The sequence below is a fragment of the Sus scrofa genome, chromosome 1 (assembly GCF_000003025.6).
Source record: "Sus scrofa isolate TJ Tabasco breed Duroc chromosome 1, Sscrofa11.1, whole genome shotgun sequence".
NCBI lineage: Eukaryota > Metazoa > Chordata > Mammalia > Artiodactyla > Suidae > Sus > Sus scrofa.
The window spans coordinates 273,681,323-273,703,326 of record NC_010443.5 but is presented as its reverse complement, the minus strand read 5'-3'; the positions used below and the strand labels follow the sequence as shown (position 1 = coordinate 273,703,326).

General features: G+C 56.3%; 1 protein-coding gene across 1 annotated transcript in view; it reads right to left on the bottom strand.

Moving 5' to 3' along the window:
* RXRA (retinoid X receptor alpha) overlaps window positions 1–4,485 on the bottom strand; it is a 98,781-nt gene extending 94,296 nt beyond the window's left edge. The window contains exon 1 of the mRNA XM_021071603.1: window positions 383–4,485. The gene's annotated coding sequence lies outside the window, so the exon portion shown is untranslated. The remainder of the gene's footprint in view (window positions 1–382) is intronic.

Here is a 22,004-nt window from a genome sequence, read left to right as displayed (position 1 = left end):
GCAGCATCGGCTCGGCTCCGTGGTCTGGGGAGTGTCTTACTTTCTGGAGCCCCCAGTCCGCCCCCACTTTCCCGCTTGGGACTACCAGAGACCGAAGGGCACCCCCAGCCCCGCCCCCACGGCGGGGACTGACCGCCGCCGGGCAGGGGGGTAGGGGCTCACGCTGTGCTGAGCGGTGGCCCGGCCCTCAGGGAGCCCTGTCGAAAGGCACCGGGCTGGGGACGAGCTGCCCCCAGATGGGTGCTGACTCTGTGGCCGGTGGCTATTTTTACGCCTCGGATAGTCCTCTGCCCTGACTTCTAAATTCATGACTCGTTTGTTTAAAAGCGAAAGGAAGGACGCCTGACCCTGCCGCTGCAGTTGGGGTTCGGGTGTGAGTTACCTGCGCGGAGCAGAGCCTCCTGAGCAGGCGCAGCCCAGGCGCCAGGCTGTGCTTCCCTCCTCACCCCACCCCTGCCCCGCCCCACCGCTTGCTGCCATGGGACACCTATATTCCCAAAGGTGAACCTGTGGTGATCCAGGCTCCAGGAGGCAGGGGGGCGTCCCAAGGTCACCCAGCTGCCAGGTGGGGGGTGGGGGGGCCTCTAATAGGGAAGGGGGTGATGACTGAGAGCGGGTGGCCATCACCGCTGCCCAGGGACCACCACGGCTCTTGGCAAGAGAGGAAGTCCTACCTGCCACCTGTGAGACCTGGAGAAGCCTCATCACCCCTCTGGGCTTCACCTGCCCTCTGTGGAATGGAGGAGCAACAGGACCCCTCCCACCGGGCAGCCAGGAGTCAGATACCACCAGGGCCACTGAGACCCCTCCAGGAGGAAGACCCCAGAGCCACCTGGGGCAGGAGCAGGGGGGAAAGCGCTGGTTGGGGAGCCCTCCCTCCCCCCGCACAACCACAGGTCATGGCCCAGGCTTGTCCTGTCCTCCTGGCTTCTGCTTGACCTGTGCTCCCCTCCCCCACTCTAGAAGGCCTCCTGGTTGCTGGATCCTGGGCCACCTGCCCACTGCGCCCGGTCCACCACCATCCCCTGCCCCAAGCAGCAGCCTATTTAATTGTGGTTCTCATCCACTGTCATCACAGCAAACCCACTCCCCCCTTTCCAAACCACGGCCACCCGATTCTAAACCTGGTTTCCTCCTGCCAGGGCTGGGGGCTGGCAAGCATGCAGGAAGGAGCAGCCATGGTGCTGACGTCTGGGGAGAAAGCCCCACTTCGAAGGCCTGTCTCCAGCTCCTCTGGCACGGCCCTTCGCGTGTGCACCCATCGTCCTATCCTGTCCTCCTGACCTGTAGCAGACCTCGCCTCTCCTGGCAAGGAGGAGGCCAGATGCCCTCACCACTCGGCCGCCCCTCTGGGCATAGGTGACCCGGAGCCATGGCACCCACTTCTTTGCTGATCATCCCAACAACCTGTGGGCAGCGGGCACTGCCATTCCACCTGGCTGGTGAGGACAGCAAGGCTAGGAGAGGGGACACCGTGGGACACGTCACTCTGTGGTGAGGGGGGAAGCCAACCTTTGAGCCCAAGGCCTGTCCTTGGAACCTCTGGGCCACCGAGGGGTAAGTTTGCCCAGGCCTCAGGGGTCCCCAGTGACCTTCGATGCAGCACTGCCTTCCTGCCCCACCCCGTGGGGACAGGCCATCCATGCTGTGTCACCCCAGGTCATGAGTGGAGAAGGCGAGGCTGTGTGGGTGGGGGTGAGGGGGTGAGAGAAACGTGAGTGGTCCCCATGTCCAGTGCCGTAGATCAGTCAGTCATTCGACAAACATCTGCTCAGCGCTCACCACGAGGCCAGACCCTGTGCTCGGGCTGGGTCCTTGGGTGGAGGTGTGGTCCCAGCTGGACGGGCGTGGATGGGATCCCAGCTCTGCCTCTCACCAGCTGTGTGGCCCGGTCCGTCACTCCCTTCTCTGTGTCTCAGTCTTCTCATCTGTGAAGTGGGCATGGCCACCCCCTCCTGCTGAGTCACGGAGGTGGCTCATTGAGGTCATACAGGCAGAGTCTGGCCTCAAGGAAGAGGAGCTCCGTAAGTGATGCTGCGACCACTGCTGTCATCGCTGGCTTAGGCCCCTGGGAGCCCCAGCGCAGAGGGCAGGTAGGACACGCCCACAGGAGCTGCTGTTTGAGACGGAGAGTCACGGGCAGCCCGGGAGTGGGAGAACAGTGACCGGAGGATGAGACGTGTCCAGCCAGGGGGCCTGGACAGCTTCTGGGCATGGCTGGTTCCTGAGCTGGGTTTCGAAGGAGGGAGGTTTTCATCAGATAGAAGCAGGGCTGAGAGCACTGCAGGCAGAAGGACCGGCATGAGCAGGGCCCGGAGGTGGGAGGTAGTCGGCACGTCGCAGGAACAGCCCGTTCAGCGGGCAGGTCAGAACACGCCGGGCAATTGTGGGAAAGCTGGTCCTGGAGGCCTCGAAGGCTGAGCTCAAGCATCCAAAGTCACCTGCTTGAGACAGTGGGTTGCCTGGGACCTGGGCGCCCAGCCCCACTCCTCCCACCCCTGGCCACGGAAAACTTGAGACTCCATTCGGAACTGTTGGCGCCTGGAGCCAGGGAGCCACACGCAGGCGGATCCGCTGAGGATGCGAGAGGGGGCCTCTATTCCTCAGAGACCCGCGAAGGCGTCCCCCAGCCCCAGCCTCTCCCAGGGCTCCAGGCCGCGGGCACAGTGGGGCGAGCCCGGAGTCCAGAGCCCTGCAGACCTGGCTCCAGTCCAGCCTCAGGGCCTACAGAGGCTCAGCCTCGCCTCCCCATCTGCGGAGGGGCGGGGGGCAAGGGTGCTCAGAGAGCCGGCCGGCTGGGACCGGGAAAGGGAGCCAGCTGCAGGGGAGGCGAAGGCCCCGCTCCCTGCTGGCAAGTGTGCACGCTGTGTGCTATTCCTAGTCCTCGCTCTCCCCTCAAGCTGGGGCTTTTTGGTGCGAATGATCCCACAGGACACCGCCCTGGACGGTGGCTGCCCCATTTGGAGACGCCAGGCCCAAGCTAACCATGGAAAAAACCGCCCCCAGCCTTCCTGCCATGTGCTTCTGCAGCCAAAAATATTTTTATAGTAATATCCATCTATTTACAACCTGGGATCTGAGAGGGTTTTGTTTTTTGTTTGGCTTTTTTTTCCCCCTGAAGGATGCTTTTTAAGGTACTTTGGCCTCTTCCACGCGCCTGTCTCAGCTCAGTCTTGTAAACAGTCTCCGGAATCGCTTGGTGAATAATATTTTTAAAGGCCGGTGTCTGCCAGGCTGGGGCCCCCGAGACTGGCGTCTGGGTGGACGGCTCCCAGCAATTCCAGGGGCACCAGGGGGCACCTTGGCGCTTCCGGTTCCTTCCCCCAAGGGAAAGTCCGTGGGATTCCAGCCTGGCGACCCCTGGGATGTCACAGGGGTTTGGGGCCCTCAGCCCTCATCAAGCAGGGAAGAGTCTTCCAAGACCCCCAGCCCAGAGGCCCTCTTGGGGGTGACAGTCTCTGTCCCTGGTGACGGATGAGTTGAGCTGGGGGAGGGGTGGCGGGTGGGGATGGAGCCCAGAGAGGCAAAGGCTGGCCGAGCCCACGTGGGAGGCAGATGGAGCTGGCCGGAGTCCTGGCCTGTCTCGCCGTCATCGGGGGGGGGGGCACCAGGAAGCTGCCTGGCCACACTCGGCCTCCAGTCTGTTGTACTCGGAGAAGGGGGGGGACACGCGGGGGAGGAGAGGACGCCCTCTGTTAAATGTCTGCAGCCCTGCAGGACCTTGACCGCAGCTCCCAGACCTGAAGGACAGCTGGCCCTGCACCCCCAGCCCAGTGCACAGGCCAGAGAAAGGTTGGGTTCCGTGTGAATCGGGTGACCTCAAGGCAAGCAGCTTTGCTCCATCACGAGGGAGCCTCGTTCCAAACCTCTGGGAGCTGAGGGCGGTTTGGCGCCCCGGCTCCTGTGGGACAGGCCCAAGGGCATAGGGGCTGCTTTGTGGACAAAGCCCAGGATTTCAGGGCGGCTCCAGGCAGGAGCTGGTGGGTTCCCTCCAGAGGCCTCCAAACAGATGGTCCTGCCAAAACCCCAAGGCCACCTAGAAGGGGTCATGGATGCAGGGGCGGGGAGCGGCTCGGGGGTTTAGAGGATGCCAGGGGGCGTCCAGCGAGCCCGGGGTAGCAGAGAAGGGACCTGCCACACACTGCCAGCTCCACCCCCAGCTCTGCCGACGGATTCCTGCCTTCCCGTCTCACAGAAGGCGATGCTGAGGCTGAGGGGAGCCGTGACAGGCTGCAGGTCATGCAGCAGCTCCAGCGCCGAGGTCAGCAGAGTCACAATCGAGGTGGACGGTCCGACCCCGTAGGGACAAGCACCCACTTCGGCCTCCTGCCGTCAGAGAACGGCTCCACCTTCAGGCTCCCCACCAGTGTGCAGGTGTTAAGACCAGAGTCCAGAGCAAGGGCCAGGCTGCAGACTGGGAAAACTGGGTGCTGGGGCAGGAGCCGGAACCGGGAGGCCAAGCCTGGCTCCGCCACCGACTCTCACGTGGTCCTCTCTGAACCTCAGTCTCTTCGTCCATAAAATGGGAGGAAAGAGCCAGCTAATCACAGAGGTTTTTTGTTTTGTTTTGTTTTGTTTTGTTTTTTTCACATGAAGTAAGAACCTATCAACAGGGACCTCAGTGTTAACACATCCTGGGCGCTGAGGAGAAAAGCCGAAGCCAAGAATCCCAGCCTGGGGCACCGATCCCGTCCCCAGCCTGGCTCTGATGACGGCTCTCCTATCCAGACGCCGCCCACCAACCCAGAAGATAATGTGTTTTATCGGGGCCATTTATTATCGACAATTGCTGCATAAATCTCCCCGAATCCACATACATATACAGAAGAGATGGATAAATAAGACGGGCCGAGCCGCCGTGCTCAGTCTCACTGATGTAGTCTTCCTGCCCCCATAAAGATAACGGGAGATGATTCATAATATTTATTTGACAGACATGATATGAACCGTAATAGCCTGTTGGGATTAAAAATATCCGTACGTCTCTGTCACCCACCGGCGTGGTTTAAATATTATGTATGTGGCCACTGCCGCAGCAGGGCGATGAGAGCGGTTCTTGATAGCGGCCATCGGAGGAGCTGTTCCACGTCGAGCAACGGGGAAGTTACAGAGGGGCTGGCCCCTTGCTCCCTGGGCTGGCGACCGCGGGCCCCCCAGCCCCAGACCGGCCAGCAAGCGGGGTAAAGGCGGCCTGGCACACACTCTCCTGCGGCCCTTGGCCGGCGGGTCCAAGGAGGGCCTGGACTCGCTCCAGGCCTACAGCTTGGGTCTGATGAAGCTGCCCTTCCACAGGGGGGCCCCTGCAAGGCCCAGGCCTCGCACTCTCTGGCCAGAGCCCCCCATCTGGTCAGCCTGTCCCCTGCCTCCCTCCACCCAGCATAGAGCGCCCGTCACTCATCAGGTCCCTCCCAGCTTAAAACCCTTCCCTGCTCCCCATTGCCCTTGGGATAAAGTCCAAACTGCTGAGAACACCGGCCGGGCCCTGCCTCCCTCCCTCCCTGAGTCATCTCCCTCCCCGCGGGCACCCAGCCCTGCCCACAAGCCACCCCTGTCCCCGGGACAGACTGCTGCTCTGGACCGGCTCCACACTGGCCACTCCACATGCCACGGGAAGGCCCAGCCCCTACGTGGCCCCGTGGGCAGCTGGCTGACCAGCCCCGAGCCTGGCCGGGGCTTCCTGAGCCCAGCGGCAGCTTGCACCCTCTGTCCCTCTGTGAGGCTCCCCCCCAGCCTGTGAGCTCTCCAGAGCTGGGGACCAGGGGATGGGACACCAGCACCCAATTCTTCACCCGACATATGATGGGAGCCCCGAGGGGCCTGGCTCCTGCCGCCACAGCAGGGTTCCTCTCCAGGCACCAACGGGGCTCTCAGCATATCCCCGTTGATACCCCAGGTCTTCTGTACTGAGAAGCACTTCCTTCCTCCCAGGGCTTCGGTTTCCGCATCAGCGCCATGCGTCTTCGGCCCCTGAGCCAGGCTTGGACACCGCGGAGGCCTTGGAGGCTCTGCCTCAGGAGGAGCCCAGAGGCCTGGCCCTGAGAAGACCTCCGGGGGGTGTCAAGCCCCCTCCACCATCACCCCATCTAGTCCCAATCCCTGGGCCCCAGCGCGCCCTTCGGGGGGGCCATCCCCAGGTTGATGACAGGCTTTGTTCTTCTCACTAACCGGAGTCCCCGTTCCCCAGAGGAGCCGCTTCTGAGCGCAGAACCTGCCCAGAGAGGAGGGGCTGTCCTGGAAACGCGGTCGCCCAGGAGAAGCCCAGACCCCCCAGCCTGCAGCTGGCGCGGCCTCAGCACCCTTCCTCCCCCAAGGGGGGGGACGCCACCTTCAGACCAGAAAGGTGAGCCCCAGGCCGGAGCATCACCGATGAGCCAAAGGGAACAGCAAGTTTCCTCGGCCGCAGGCACCGCCTGGGCCTTCAATTTCCCCTTTGGGGGAACCTGCCCCTCCCCCGACCCCCAGTCCACGCGCCCTGCTCCAGGCAGCGCTCGCCATGTGTGGGCTCCTGCCAGACCTTCCACCAATACCTTCCCAGAACAGGGGGTTCAGCTGCGTCGTGGCAACCCGCCAGGCCTCCCTCGGGCTCCCCACTCCACCCCCAGAGCCCCCGGGCCGTGCGTGCAGAAGGCTGCCCTCACCTTGCCCCCCACACTGGTCCCTCCATCCTCGTGTCCCCCTGGGATGTTTCTCCCGGCCCAGGGCGATGGGAACAGGACCGGGATACCAGGCGCTCTCGGGTCCCACGCTGCTCGGGACCAGTGGCCTCAAGTGCGCTTTGCACCAAGGCTCTTTGCTCCGAGGCCCTTGATGCGGAGGCTGAAGGTGAGACAGGGGAGGGTCCCATGTCCCAGCTGAGGCCACCTGTGATGCTGGAGCCTGCCCCCCAGCCCCTGAGAGGCTGGACCAACCCCACCCCACCAAATCACAGACCCCCAAGTCCCAACGCCCCGGGCCTGCCCTGGGCCAGCCTGGAGGAAACAGCGCAGGTAGCAGTGCTGCCGAGCTTGGCTGGGCACAGCCTCCACAGTGACCGTCAGGGCACATCTCACGCCACGTCCCCAAGGCACAGCCGAGAGCCCCGGTGGCTTTGCAGAAGACGAGCTCACCCAGGCCTGGTCCCGGCATCGCCCAGTTTAAGCCTCGTGGCCGGAAATTTCCAGACCGTCCTAGTGTTGACATGGGGGTCCCTGATCATCCAGACCGCCATGCCTCGCGGCGGGGACAGGCCTGCTTTAGCTACGTCTGCCCACGTGGAGCGGAGACGGCCGTGACTCGAGCCCTCAGAGCAGAGCTGGATGAAGAAAGGCCCTGCCCCACGAGCCGTGCTCTGCTGCCTGAGCCCTAGGTCTCACTCCTAAGAAGCATCTCCTTGGGAAGGTAGAAGGCCTCCCAGGGGGCCCTCGGGGCTACTCAGCTGCCGCAGAGGGCACCGGGCACCGGCAAAGAGGTGAGCTCTGGCCTTGCCCACTACACACCCACCAGCCCTGGGCAGAGAGGGTGAGTCAGAGAACCCAGAAGCCGGCTGTCCCCACACAACGTGGCCCACGCCTGTGTCAGGCCATCCCAAGGAGCGGGCTGGCCGAGCTGGCCCCTGGAGCTCCTGGCACATGGCAGCCCAGCGGCTGGTCCCCTCGGCTCCCCAGGTTCAAAGAAACATTAGCTGACGGGGACACTGTCACCCTGATAGCCTGACCGGTGTCACATCCTTGGTTTCAGACTCCACGAGGCGCCCCCATGGGCTCAGCCTGTCTGCTGGCTGGCCGTCCCCTCCCAACCTGTTTCCTCTGCTGTAACATAAGCCTGCCTCCCACACCGCGCTGGTGTGGGGTTCCAGAACCCTCTCCTGGGGGTGCCCCCGTCGTCAGCGGCTCAGCGGTGCCCAGCGAGGAGCAGGAACCCTGCCCAAATCTGAGCCGGCTGCTTCCCATCCTAAGAAAAGAGAAACTCGGACGGAGATTCAGCAAGGAAGGCGGTCAGCACCGCCCGGGCAGCAGGTGGAAAACAGCCTCCCAGTCAGCGGTTACGCAGCAAGGGATCCGCTCAATAAGACGCACACGGGTGCTGAGAAGAACATGCTGCCACGTGGGAAAAGGCCGCTTCGAATCGTCTACAGAAAGCTTCCAGTTGCAGTGGCACACACAGAAGTCTCAAAAGAAGCCCCTCTCTGTCTGTTACCGGTGGCGAGTTGTAGCAATGGAGCCAGGGAGCTTTCCACATCCTCCTTTGCAATTTTCGTTTTCTATAATGAGCCTTTATTACATTTAAAACGGAAAAACACACACACACACACACACACAACAAAAACGAGTTCACAAAAGCCTGTCTGAGTGAGCGCATCTGAAACCTGACTCGTGCTATGGCCCCCTCCTGCTCCCATCCCATCTCAGAAGACCCCAGCCGTCCCCACCCCGGGGGGGGGGGGACACGTGACAGCCTCGTGGGTCCTAGAAACCAGTGGTCTTGTCTCCTCTCGAAGCACCCCTGCACCCCCCCATCCTCCTCACTGTGGCGACAGCCACCCTCCTGCCACCCTGGGCAGGCGCTGCTCCATCAGTGTCTTGCCAGAAGCGCCTCGTGAAGTCTGGCAAGACACCCGGGTCTCCGTGGGGCCGAGAAGGACGCGCTCACACTTGCTCGACGACTGTGCAGACGTTTATCTGATCTGCACACCTTGTCACTGGGCCAGGTGAGATTAATAATACACTTAATGTCACAAGCACAGAAGGTTGCGCCTAAATGGCCAAAACACTTGGACCACAGCGTGACAAGTGAGATCATTTCAGTGGTTTTAAAGGCTGACACAGAGGCCACTTGGCTTTTGTTCCTGGCTGTCTGTTGCCAACGCAACTGAATGGCTGGGCTCATCCAAGAGGTTCTGAGCTGCAAGACGGCGCCCTGGGCCCCAGCACCCCGCAATCACCCCCTCCCTCCCTCGAAGGGGTGGGGACGATGCGGAAGGGAACGCCACACGGTCCAGGCCCCTTCCTTCCTCCGTTCCAGGTGACACACACCCTGTGCACCAAGTCTCATGGACCAGATACTCACAGGCCAGAGAGGGGACAGGACACAGAGCAAGGCGGAAAAGGAGGGAGGGATGAGACACGCTCAGAAGGGGCTCTGCGCCCTCTGGCCAGGGGTCAGGGCACATGCTCCCCAGAGACCTGGACCTGGGGACGTGACGGGCCCCTGCTGGGGAGGCCAGAGCCCTGCTGGGCAGGGGATGGGGGTCAGGCTGCTCCGTGGGGGACAATGGCTCTAGGTCGGAGTGGCCCAGGTTTGGAAGGGCCTCCATCACCCCGGAAAGTGCCCAGAAACAGGGGGACTGGGAGCCCCGGGGGGGCTGAGCTCGCCGGGCGCCCCGCCTCCAGGTGCTGCGCTCACGCGGAGGGGAAAGTGACCAGGGCGCCCATCTTGCAGAAGGAACCAGGCTTCGAGATGCTGTGACTCGCTTTGCACCGCAGCTCCCCCAGGGCGCTGCCTGGAACGCAGTCCGGGCGGGTCTCCGCTGGAGCGGTCCGAGGGGACAAAACTGGCCGGTAAAGGAGACCTGTGGGCACTGGTGCGGGAGCCCAAGCCCAGCTCAGCCTGGGTCAGGTCAGCGCTGGGCCCACACTGCCCTGGGCCAAAAGAAGAGCCTGTGGCCTCTGCCTGTCCAGACCGCCTTCCAGAGGCCTGGTGAGCAAAGCTATCCCAGGCGGGAGTCCAGATGCCCCCAGACCACACTGACCCCCCCACGGGGGTCTTCCCTCCCTGCCCCACCCCAGCTTTTATTTTCTTTCTTTATTTCTTTCTTTATTGGCTGTACCCGCGGCCTGTGGAAGTTCCTGGGCCAGGGATGGAGCCTGTGGGACAGCAGTGACAACGTTGGATCCCTAACGCACTGACCCACCAGGAAACTCCCATGGGTTTTCAAAAAAAAAGGAATTTGTTTATCTTTTTAGGGCCACACTGCGGCATATGGAAGTTCCCAGGCTAGAGGTCGAACTGGAGCTGCAGCTGCCAGCGTAGGCCACAGCCACAGCCACACCAGACCTGAGCTACATCTACAACCTACCCCACAGCTCATGGCAATGCCAGATCCTTAACCCACTGAGCAAGGCCAGGGACAGAACCCGTGTCCTCATGGATACTAGTCGGATTCTTAACCTGCCGAGCCACAACAGGAACTCCCCCCCACCCCTGGCCCCACCCTGCCCCAGTTCTACTCTTGGGACTCAGGGGCCCAGGGAGAGAGGGGCTTCCCCGGTCCCACCCCAGGCCCTCCAGCCCAGAGGCTCCCCCAGGCTCTGAAGTTGAGCGCTCCCCCCCAGTCCCCCTCCAGTGAGCTGCAGGGGATTAGTGCCTCTCCGGGGTCCCTGTCGCCTGCCCTCGTGCATGCCTGCGCTCTTCACCACGCCCGCTGCCTCCGGGAGCGGCTTTGTCTGGACGCCGCTTGACAGACGGAGCTGCCTAAAGGACTAACAGGATTTCTCAGCCCTGTCCGTCCCACGACCACCCCCTTCGGGCCATCGGAAGACGAATTAGTGTTGACGCCCCTCCCTCCGCCCAGACAGACCACCAGCCCTGAGCCGCTCCCCTGCATCTGTGTGTTAACAGTCAACCTCGCAGCTAAGCCGGATTTCAGGCCCCTCCGACCGGGCCCAGCAGCCCACGGTGCCCGCACGGAAGGCCAACCCTCTCCTGAGCCAGCCAGCCCTCTGCCCCTTTGCTGGGGGCCCACGGGTGGGGGCACAAAGAGAGCGGAGCCTTCGAAGCGGCCCGAGGTGGAATCCCCGCTCTGTTGGCTCACACGTCCCTGAGGCCCGGGTGAGGACCTTGGCTGCCCTGCCCCTGCTCCCCGTGCCCCCCCCCCACGAAACGAGGGCCCTGGACCTCCCTGGAAGACCCTTGTAAATGTCAGAGCTGCAGCCTGTAGCGTCGGCACAGAGTAGGTGATTGGACCAATGACACCGCAAAGGATGCTTATTAACCGAGCCTCGTGTCTCATTCTAGGGGACCTTTTAACTGATACTGGGTTTGCTGGGTCCCCTGAGGAAAGGTCCCCCCAGTGCTGCAGCTGCCCCACCCTGGGGGGTCTAGGCTCTCTGCCTGGGGCTGCTGAGAAGTCCTGGGCAGCCATCTGTGTCGCTCTCTCCAGCAAGGCTATGCTGGCTTCCACTGGCCCAGGGAAACACCCTGCAGAGCCCCGACGGCCTCCCCCCGCAGGCCCCCAAAGGAGAGCCCTGGGTCTCAGGTACCTGCATTCTCCAAGGCTTTCCAGGAACAATGGGAGGACGTGTGGCTTGTCCTGTTCCTCTGGCTGTGTGTCCTGGGCAATCACTTCTCCAAGCCCCAATTTCCTCACCTATAAAACAGGCACCAGTAATAGCACCACCCCTACCCCCTGGGGACGGTTGCAGGACCCAGTGTAGCAGAAAGAGAGTGACTTTGTGCACTTACAGAGCACCCATTTCATACTTTTGCTTTAAAAAAATAAAACCGGGGAGTTCCCGTTGTGGCTCGGTGGGCTGAGAGGTTGCAGGTTCGATCCTTGCTCAGTGGTTTAAGGATCCGGCATTGCCAGGAGGTGTGATGCAGGTCACAGGTGCAGCTCAGATCCTGTGTTGTTGTGGCTGTGGCTGTGATGTAGGCCGGCAGGTGCAACTCCGATGAGACCCCTAGCCTGGGAACCTCCATATGCCATGGGTGTGCCCTCCCCCCAAATAAAGTAAAACTTGACCATTAGAAGAAGAAAAGGAAACTCCCAGAGACTCCTTAAATTATCCTCATGGCTGAGGAAGGAGGCTGGCCCTTCTCCTGTAAGCAGTGCCCCCAAACTTCTGAGCCCCCCCCACCCAACTAGCTGGCCTCCTGTCTTCACTAGGGTCTCTTCAGGAGGAAGGGGCCCCTCAGAAGCAAAGGATCAGCCCCGCAGCTGGACCAGGAGGACACTGCAGCCCTTCCATACCCCAGGCGCACCCGGTCCTTCAGCAGAGAGGCCTGGGCTGAATCCCCTTCCCCCCAGCAGATGAGCCCTGTGACCGGGAGTGTGGACAAGACCCCAGCATGTCAGACCCCACTTCCCCATCTGCAAATGGGGAACAGTCCCCACCCAGGAGTCAGTGAGGAGACAAGAGCATGGTAAGCTGTGCTTTGTCACGATTCCCAGGCTTCCGGCAGTGGAGCCTAGAGGAGGAGGCCAGACAAACTTCTAAGTTCCTGGAAGCACGGGGCTCAGGGAACTCCAGGAGGTTAGGGATTTCATCCCTGTGGCTCGGATTTGATCCCTGACCCAAGAACACCTGCATGCAGCAGGTGCGGCCAGAAAAAAGTTTAAATGAAATAAAATCCACGAAACTTAAAAAAAAAAAAAAAAGACACTGCCTTTTTGCATGAAGAAACTGAGGTCCAGAGGGATCCATGGATGCTGGCACAGGTCGCTTTGACCTGAGCCTGGAGCAATGACACAGAGGACAGAGGGCCTCAGGCAGAAGCTTGGCAGGATGGCTTCTGAGAGGAGGAGGGTGACGAGGCCTGCGATAGGAGGGGGTGCAGGATGGCACCCACATGAGAATCTAGGTGATCCCCTGCCCTTTCCACATCAGGCCAAAGACTTTGCATCGTGGGCTGATTTCTGTCCTAGTGTTCAGAAATGGAATCGTAGGTGTGACTCTTGGGTCCAGTCTGTTCTCTCCAAATATAGAGAATAAAGGTACAATCTCAAAACGATCCCATACAAATACCATGTGATATCACCTACATGTGGGATCTCAAACAGGGCACAAATGAACCTGTCTACAAAACAGAAAGAGACTCACAGACATCGGGAACAGGGTTATGGTTGCCAGAGGGGAGGGAGAGGGATGGAGGGAGAGTTTGGAGTAAGTAGATGCAAACTATGACATTTAGAATGGATGGGCATTGAGGTCCTGCTGTACAGCACAGGGAACTCTATCCAGTCTCTTGGGATAGACCACGATGGAAGAGAATATAAGAAGAGGAGTGCGTGTGTGTGTATATATATATATGACACACATACACATACACACACACACATTCACACACGTATGATTGGGTCACTATGTTGTGCAGCAGAAATTGGCATATTGTAAATCAATTATACTTTAATAAAAATTCAACTAAAAAAATAAAATAAAAAGAAGGCTTTCACAAAACCATGTGAGCACCTTGATCTTGACCTCTCCAGCCTCCATAACTGGGAAAAGTAAATGTCTATTGTCAATTAAAATCATCGTAATAATTAATCAATAAAAATGATCCCACATACCAAAATATATGGGATGCAGCTAAAGCAGTGCTTAGAGGAAAACTTATAGCTTTACATAATGCTATTAGAAACAAAGAAAGATCTAAAATCAATGACCTGAGTTTTCTCCTCAAGATGATTCAGAAAAAAAAAAGAAAGAAAAAAGAGCAAGCTAAAACCAAAGTAAGAAAAAGGAAGGATGTCATAAAGGTAATAGCAGAAATTCATGAAATAGGCCTCAGAGACAATTAACAAAGCCAAAACTGGGTCTTTGAAAGTATCAACAAAATTGACAAACCCCTACCCAGAATGATCAGGAAAAAAAGAGCAGAAAAATCACCAGTAACAGAATGAAAAAGGGGTTGTCACTTCAGATCCTCTAAGTATGAATAAGATAATGAGAGTATTCTCTACAGATTTATACCCCAAATATGCCAGTGTAGATGATACTTACATATTTCTTGGCAAAAAAAAAAAAAAAAAAAAACTCACCCAAATTGACAGAAGAAGGAATGGAAAATCCGTTCAGTCATTTCCAAAGGTATTAAGGAAATTTAATTCATCAGAAATAATCTCAAAATGCCAGGCCCGGATGGTTTCATTGATGAAATCTATCAGTCATTCAAGTCCTATGCCAAAGATTTAATAAAAGTATTTTTCAACGGTGTAATAAAATATCTAAATATTAACAAATTAAATCCCACAATATTGAAAAGGGATAATACCTCATGAGAGAGTACTAAATTGAGATAATAGCTCAATTCCTGAGACTTATCTCAGAAACGTGATGCTGGTTTCGCATTTGAAAAAAGCTAGAGACGTCATCCTATGAACAGACTAAAGGAGAAAAATCATATTCTTGCAAAAGATTCGGAAAAAGCACTTGACAAAAGTCACTGCCCATTCAGTATTTTTACAAAGCTCATTAAACTGGGTACAACAGGAGATGTACTCAAACTCCTAGAGGGAATCTACAAAAAACCAACGTGGAGACAACATCATTCTTCGCAGTGAGAAACCGACGTGTTGCCTGGAAGCAAGGGCGTTCTCTTGCTCCTCCTGGTCAGCACTATACAGGCTGTTCTAGACATCGCTACAGGCCAGGACAAAAGAAATGCAAGACACAACGATCCGAAAAGAAGTAAAACTGTCTCTATTGCAGATGATACGATTATTTATGTAGAAAACCCTGAGGAATATTCAAAACCACCTTGAAAACCCATGAATGAACTTGGCAAAAGTCCCAGGATACAAGGTCAATGTAAAAAATCTATGGCGCTCCCACAGGTGAGCAGCAAAGAGTTGGAAACTAAAGTCGTAACCATCGCCCTTGCAATAGCACAAAACGGTAAAATGCTTAGGAATTAATATGACAACATTATCCAAGGTCCCGACACTGAAAAGCACAAAAGAGTGCTGAGAAAAAAATAAAGATCTAAATAAATGAAAGACTATACCAGGGAGTTCCCGATGTGGTGCGGTAGGTTAAGAAACTGACGTCAGCAGCTTGGGTCGCTGAAGAGACGACGGTTCCCTCCCTAACCCCGTGTAAGGGATTAAATTATCTGGCATTGCCACAGCTGCAGCATCGGTCACAGCTGTGGCTTGGATTCAGTCTCTGGCTCAGCAGCTTTCATATGCCATGAGTGCAGCCATAAAATTTTTTTTTAAATGTTTTTAAAAAGACTATATACCATGTTCATGGATCATATGACAGATAAGAAGACAATTTCTCCACAATGATTTCACACAATCCCAGTCAAAATTTCATCAAGCTTTCTGATGGAAGTCAGCAAATTACTTTGAAAATGTTTATCGATATGCAAATGATGTAGAAACCAAAGTGGATTTTTAAAAGAACAAAGTTGGAAGATGCATGCATGTGTGTATGTAATAGAATAGAGATGACACAACACGCACACCCACCTCCCTACAATCAATCCAAGGCCAAAGCAATTCAATAGAGGAAGGAGAGTTTTCAACATCCATATAAAAAATTAGGAGTTCCCTCTGTGGCTCAGTGGTAATGAGCCAGACTGGTTTCCATGAGGACCAGGGTTGGATCCCTGGCCTGGGAACTTCCATAGCCACAGGTTCAGCCCTAAAAAGAAAAAATAAATAAGTAAACATCCACTGTTACATCACACTCAGAAATTAACCTGTGATGGATCAGAAACGAAGAGGAAAACCTAAAATTATAAAACCTGTAAAAGAAAATATTGGGTCCAAAGAAAACCATGACTCGCAAAGACACATGTGCTCCGATGTTCATTGCAGCACTATTTGCAGTAGCCAAGACATGGAAACAACCTAAATGTCCATCGACAGAGGCCTGGATCAAGAAGATGTGCTACACATACACAATGGAATATTACTCAGCCATTAAAAGGAATGAAATGCCAGCATTTTTAGCAACATGGACGGACCTAGAAATCATCATGCTAAGTGAAGTCAGCCACACAATGAGACACCAACATCAAATGCTTTCCCTGACATGTGGAATCTGAAAAAAGGACAGACTGAACTTACTTGCAGAACAGATACTGACTCACAGACTTTGAAAAACTTATGGTCTCCAGAGGAGACAGTTTGGGGGGTGAGGGGATGTGCCTGGGCTGTGGGATGGAAATCCTGTGAAATTGGATTGTTATGATCATTATACAAGTACAGATGTGATAAATTCATTTGAGTAATAAAAATTTTAAAAAAATAAAAATCTCATATTAAAATTAGGCCAAATGATTTAAAAAGAAGAAGAAGAAAAGAAAATATTGGGGAAAAAGACCTTTGCAAACTTGGGATAGGCAAAGGAATCTAAGAGCAAAAATCATGAAACCTTTTTTAAAAAGCTGTATTGGACTTGATCAAAATTAAAAACTTCTGGAGTTCCCATTGTGGCTCGGCGGTAACGAACAAGACTAGGATCCATGAGGATGTGGGTTCGATCCCCGGCCTCGATCAGTGGGTTAAAGATCAGGCGTTGCCGTGAGCTGTGGTGCAGGTCGAAGACCCGGCTCGGATCCTGCGTTGCTGTGGCTGTGGTCTAGGCTGGTGGCTGCAGCTCTGATTGGACCCCTAGCCTGGGAACCTCCATATGTCACAGATATGGCCCTAAAAAGAAAAAAAAAGTTGAAAACTTTTGCTCTTCAAAGGATACCATTAAAAAAAAAAAAGGCAAGGCATACATGGAGAGACAAAGCTGCAAGAAATACAGCATACAGAAGTTTTGTGTCTAGGATAAATAAAGAATTTTTAAAACTCAGTAGTAAGAAGACGGGAAACAAATTTTTAAATGGGCAGGACCACAATGGAAAAATATATGAAAAAAATATGCATCGTGAGTCTGCTGTACAGCAGACATTCACACAACATTGTAAATCAACTATACTTCAATAAGTTTTTAAAGAGTCATTTAAAAAAATTAAAAACAGGCAAGAGATCTAAACATACACTTCACAGAAGAAAATACGCAAATGGCCAATAAGTACACCGAAAACAGTGCCACGTTAACAATCGGGGAATTGCCCTGAAAACATCCTGAGGCAGCGCGACGCACTCACTGGATTGGCTAAAATTAAGAGGACCTGCCAATCCAACCGCTGATGAGGATGCGGGGCCCCCGGGCGGCTCGTGCACTGGTTACCTGTCGATGGCTTTGGGAAAGTCACTTTCCGCTTTCTCAAGTCTTTACCTGTTTTCTCGAAACGGTAAATCGTCGTCATCCGTGTGCCCCAGCCACGCGCTCCCGGGATGTACATTCACAGACCCGAATGTTTGGTGGGTGCCCCCAGAGCGGGCTGTCCTCCTCCAGCCCTGCATCGCATCTGCAGAGGAAGCAAACAGAGAGGGCTGGGATGGGGCCCCGGGGGCCATGCAAGAAAGAAGGGGGACCTGGAGGCCCGGAGGTCAGGCCTGGGATTGGCCACCTGTTAACTGTTCCCTCCCCGGCTCTCAGGTGAGAGAGGGTTAGAGGGGCCTCACCCTCCGTCTGCGTCGGGGGCTTCCCCAGATGTCTGGGACCCAGGGCCACAAGTGGCTCCTGCTGGTGTTAAAAAGATGCCCCCACCCCAAAGAGGCAAGCCCTCAGCTCCTCTGGGCCCCCCGGCCCCCCAGAACCCAGCCTTCTGGAATGTGGCTGCATTTTCTTCCCGATCCCCCCAAAATAAATGACAATGAGCTACTCGTGCTGGTTTTGTCTGATCAGAGGTTTTGAACTTCGCTTGTGCAGGAGGTGAGGGGTGATTGTTCTTTGAAAATTGGGGCGTTCCCATTGTGGCTTATCAGGTTAAGGACCCAGTGTTGTCTCCGTGAGGATGCGGGTTCCACCCTTGGCCTCGCTCTGTGGGTTAAGGATCCAGCATGGCCACAAGCTGCCATGTGGGTCACAGTTGCAGCTCAGATGCCACGTTGCCGTGGCTGTTGTGTAGCCCTGCAGCCGTAGTTCCGATTCAGCCTCTGGCCCCGGAACTTCCATATGCAGTGGGAATGGCCTTAAAAAGAAAGGAAAAAAAAAACTGGGGGCCTCCAAGGAGGAAGAGATGAGAAAGGATTTCCCTTGCCCTAAAGTGTAAACACCTTATGTCTCCTCGTGGCAGCCCAAGTAGGGACAGGGGCACAGCCTGGGGGTCAGGCAGTCCTGGCTTCAAATCCGTCCACTGCATTGTGACCTCGGTCCAGTCCTGAAACTCTGAGACCCCAAATTCTCACTGTAACATGGGTGGGAGAGGAAGCCCCCTCACACAGGCCAATTCCGAGGCTCTGTGGGAGCAGAGCTAAGCAGAGTCATTGCTGGCAGGGGCGCTGGCACCTCTTCCCCTCCAGCCTGGGGACAGGAAGGACCAGGTGGACTGTCCCTGCTCCGACTCCTTCTCCTGCCTCTGTCTCCACCCCCCTTTCCCTCAGGGCAGCCAGCCAGGACCCCACCCACCCTCCCAGGGGACCCCCCTAAGCAGGGCCTGGCAGGAGAAAGTGCCAGGCTGTGGCCAGCCTGGGGACCTCTGGAGCTGCCCTCCAGCCGCTCTTGTCCAGCCGCCCTGCCCTAAGTGGACGTGCTTGGGGCCACTGCTGGGGCCCCAGGAGGGCCCGGGGAGCTCTTGGCTCCCACTGTGCTGGGTTCTTTCTGGGCCCATGGGGCCTTATTTTGATGTCTTTTCGCAGCTCTGTGAACACCAGATTCAGTGCCTACCTGCCTTTCCTACGCTGAGGAGTTGGAGAAAGTTGAATTGCCCTTTGTCTGAAGTGGGCCCCAAGGTAGCAAGGCCCAGGCAGGTCACTCAGGTCTGTGATGCTGAACCAAGCAGCCACGGTGGATGCATGTCTGCCCAGGAAGTGGCTGAGAACCAGCCATCCAGGTCCATGGCTGGACGCATGGCTGTTGCTGCATGACGTACTGCCCCCAAATTTAGTAGCTCAAGATTGAGTCAGGAATTCCAGTGGGGTCCAATGGGCAACCCTTCTGCTCCACGTGGCACTGGCTGGGTTCACTTGGTGGTATGTGGTAGACAGCCAGGCTGGTCTGCTTCTTTGCTGCATGGCCAGAAGGGCTTAGCTGGGACTGTCACCCAGATGGCCTCCACATGGCCTCTCCGGCATGGAGGCGGGCAGGCTGGAAGGCTTCATCTGACCGAGACTTGGCACCATTTCCACGGCATTCTATCGGCTCAGCAAGCTGTAGGGCCAACCCAGATTCAAGGAGAAAGGATTTGACTCCAGCTCTCAGTGGGGAGAGATCACTTGGGAAGGGCTCTCTGGCAGGCTGTTTCCTTGGTTGGTGTACAGGGAGCCCACGAGCAGGGTGTTTGGTCACCTCCATCCTGGCATCATCGTCGCCATCATCGTGACCACCACCAGCATCTTCCACCAGCCCATCACCAACACCGCCATCTTTACTGCAGCACGAGCACTGCCACCACCATCAGCGCCGCCACCTTCCCTGCCGTGGTTGCCATCAGCGCCACCGCCACCACCCCTACCACCTTCTATACCCTCATCACCACCACCCTCGCCTTCCTTACTGTCGCCACGACCGCCACCACCCCTACCTCCATCACTGCCATCGACACACCGTCACCCGCACCGCCGCCATCATCTTGCTCGTGGTGTGGTGACCAGCCACCTGGGCCCGTGCCTCCCCGTGTGAGGCCAAGGCCATTCGACGCCCCTTGAGCACAGGTGAAGAAACACAGACACAGAGCAGCTCGCCCAAGGGAGGCACAGGTAGCAAGCCCTCGGCGTCACCAAAGAAAAGAGTGACGGTCCCCAGATGCAGGTTGGTCTTGCCCCCGCCCCCCACGCTCCTCGTCCCCCCCCAGAGCGCTGGCCGAGGTCAGCCCACAAAGTCTCAGCACAAACCTGGAGGCTCTGTCACCTCCAAATTAGAGTTGGGGACACCAGGGCGGGGGCCCAGGCTCTCGTTTCCAACAGATCCTCTCTGCCGCCGCAGCTGCCTAAGCTCGGGCGACGGCGGAAGTGGGTGTGTTGAGCAGACATTGGCGGTTCTGTCTACACGAATCAAGCTAATTGGATAATTGCCCTTCATGGTGTTTGGTGTTGACACAGCCTTGACCTTGGCTTTTTTTTACGGAAGGTTTCTTCTGAACTTCTCCTGTGGCCGGTGAATAGCGCCTCCATCCCTCAGGCCCAGGGGCACGGGGGTCTCCTTTTCTAGTCGGTGGGGGTGGGAGGAGGGGCGGGCGGCCAAGAAAGGCTAAATGACTCTCCGAGGTCGCAAGGCGACACACGGATGACATGACAGAGAAGACGGCGCCTGCCCACCGCCTCCGGCTCTGACAGCTCCATCACCCCGAAGAGACGTGTGTGACTTCATTTCTCTTCCATCTGCATGACGGAGGGAAATCAATGTTGCTAAATGAAAAGGAAGAAGATCAGCAGGAGGAAAGGGTATTTTCAGCTCGGAGCAGGGTGTTACCGACAAGCGGCACGTCCGAGGTGAAACAGCCGGCCCACCTGCCGCGGGGTTTGGCCGCGACGGGGGAACCACGGGGCTGAGACGGACACCCCTGCCAGGCGGGTCCAGGCTCTGAGGGCCAGGGAGCCTAAGCGCCGTGAGGGCCTCTGTCAGAGAAACAAATGCAAAACTGCAGGTGCAGATTTAGGTCCAGGGCCTCAGAGGTCGGCCCTGCAGGTGCGGGATGTGACGGACGACCTGCCCATCGTCCACGCAGCTGCATTTCCCAAGATTTCTCTATAAAGTCCTGTTTCCTGTGCGGTCCCTGTGGTAACCCTCTCTCCTCTGTCTGCCCCTAACCAGCCTCGGCTGCTCCCTCTGTCCTGCCGTCCCGCCATCTCTGGACCCTTCGCCTTGGTTGGACCCTTCGCCACCTGCCACTTTTTTCTTCCACGGCTTTAGGTGCGCAATGAGCGGACGTTTCCCGGGGCCCGCGGCTCTGCGCCAGCTCGGCTCGGAAGACTCAGGACCCTGGGACGCAACCTCCTTGCCCCGGCCGACCTCGGTGCCCCCTGGCAGAGGGCTTACAAGAAGAGCGTGCGGAGGGAGTCAGGCCCAGGGCAGGCATCCTGACCCCGCCTGAGGGGACCGATGACCGGCAGTGAGACAGGCCTGAGCTGCCTGTGACCACGGCCCCAGGACCCTCTGCTGGGTCTTTCCTCGGACAATGCCCACGATTGTCACTGGGAAACTGGAGCGTGCGGTGCACAGGTGTGTATGTGGGGGTTGCTGTCCCAGTCGCCTCATGCGGTCTCCCCAGGTGTGTCTTCTGAATGTACCTGCCTTTTCTGGAGCCGTCTTTTTTTTTTTTTTGCTTTTTGCTTTTTGCTTTTTTCTTTTTTTTTTTTTTGCTTTTTAGGGCCGCATCCGCAGCCTATGGAGGGTCCCAGGCAAGAGATTGAATCCGAGCTGCAGCCGCCGGCCTAAGCCACAGCCACAGCAACGCAGGATCTGAGCTGTGTCTGCAACCTACACAACAGCTCACGGCAATGCCAGATCCTTAACCCACTGAGCAGGGCCAGGGATCGAACCCACAACCTCATGGTTGCGAGTCGTATTCGTTGCCACAACAGGAAGTTCCTCGACTGTTTCCTTTTTAAACAAACGAGGGAAAAAGTAATTTGTTTGAGAAAGTCTGGAGAATGCAGATAAAGGATAAAGACAAAATAAAAATACAATAACCGCAGCACAAAGAAATAATCATTATTAAAATAGTCTTTTCCACTGGTCTTTTTTTTTCCATGGCTATACACATATGTGCATTTTTTTAACCTAGAGATCAACTATATTTGCCATTTCGTACCCTCTTTTTTTTTCCAACCAAAATTATGTGATGCAGAGTTCCTGTAGTAGCTCAGCAGGTTAAGGACCTGACCCTGTGTCCCACTGGCCTCACTCAGGGGCTTAAGGATGTGGCACAAGATGTGGCAGGGTTTGCAGATGCATCTCAGATCACGTGTTGCTGTGGCTGTAGCATATAGGCCAGCAGCTGCAGCCTCTGATTCGACCTCTAGCCTAGGAACTTCCATATGCCGCAGGTGTGGCCCTAAAAAGGAAAAAAAAAAAATTATATAATGCATGTTTTCCTCTCTCGTTAAATACTCAGATTATCATTTATAATGAGGAGCTCCTGCCGTGGCGCAGTGGAAACCGAATCTGACTAGGAACCATGAGGTTGTGGGTTTGATCCCTGGCCTCGCTCAGTGGGTTAAGGATCTGGTGTTGCCGTGGGCGGTGGTGTAGGTCGCAGACGCGGCTCGGATCTCATGTTGCTGTGGGATTCGACCCCTG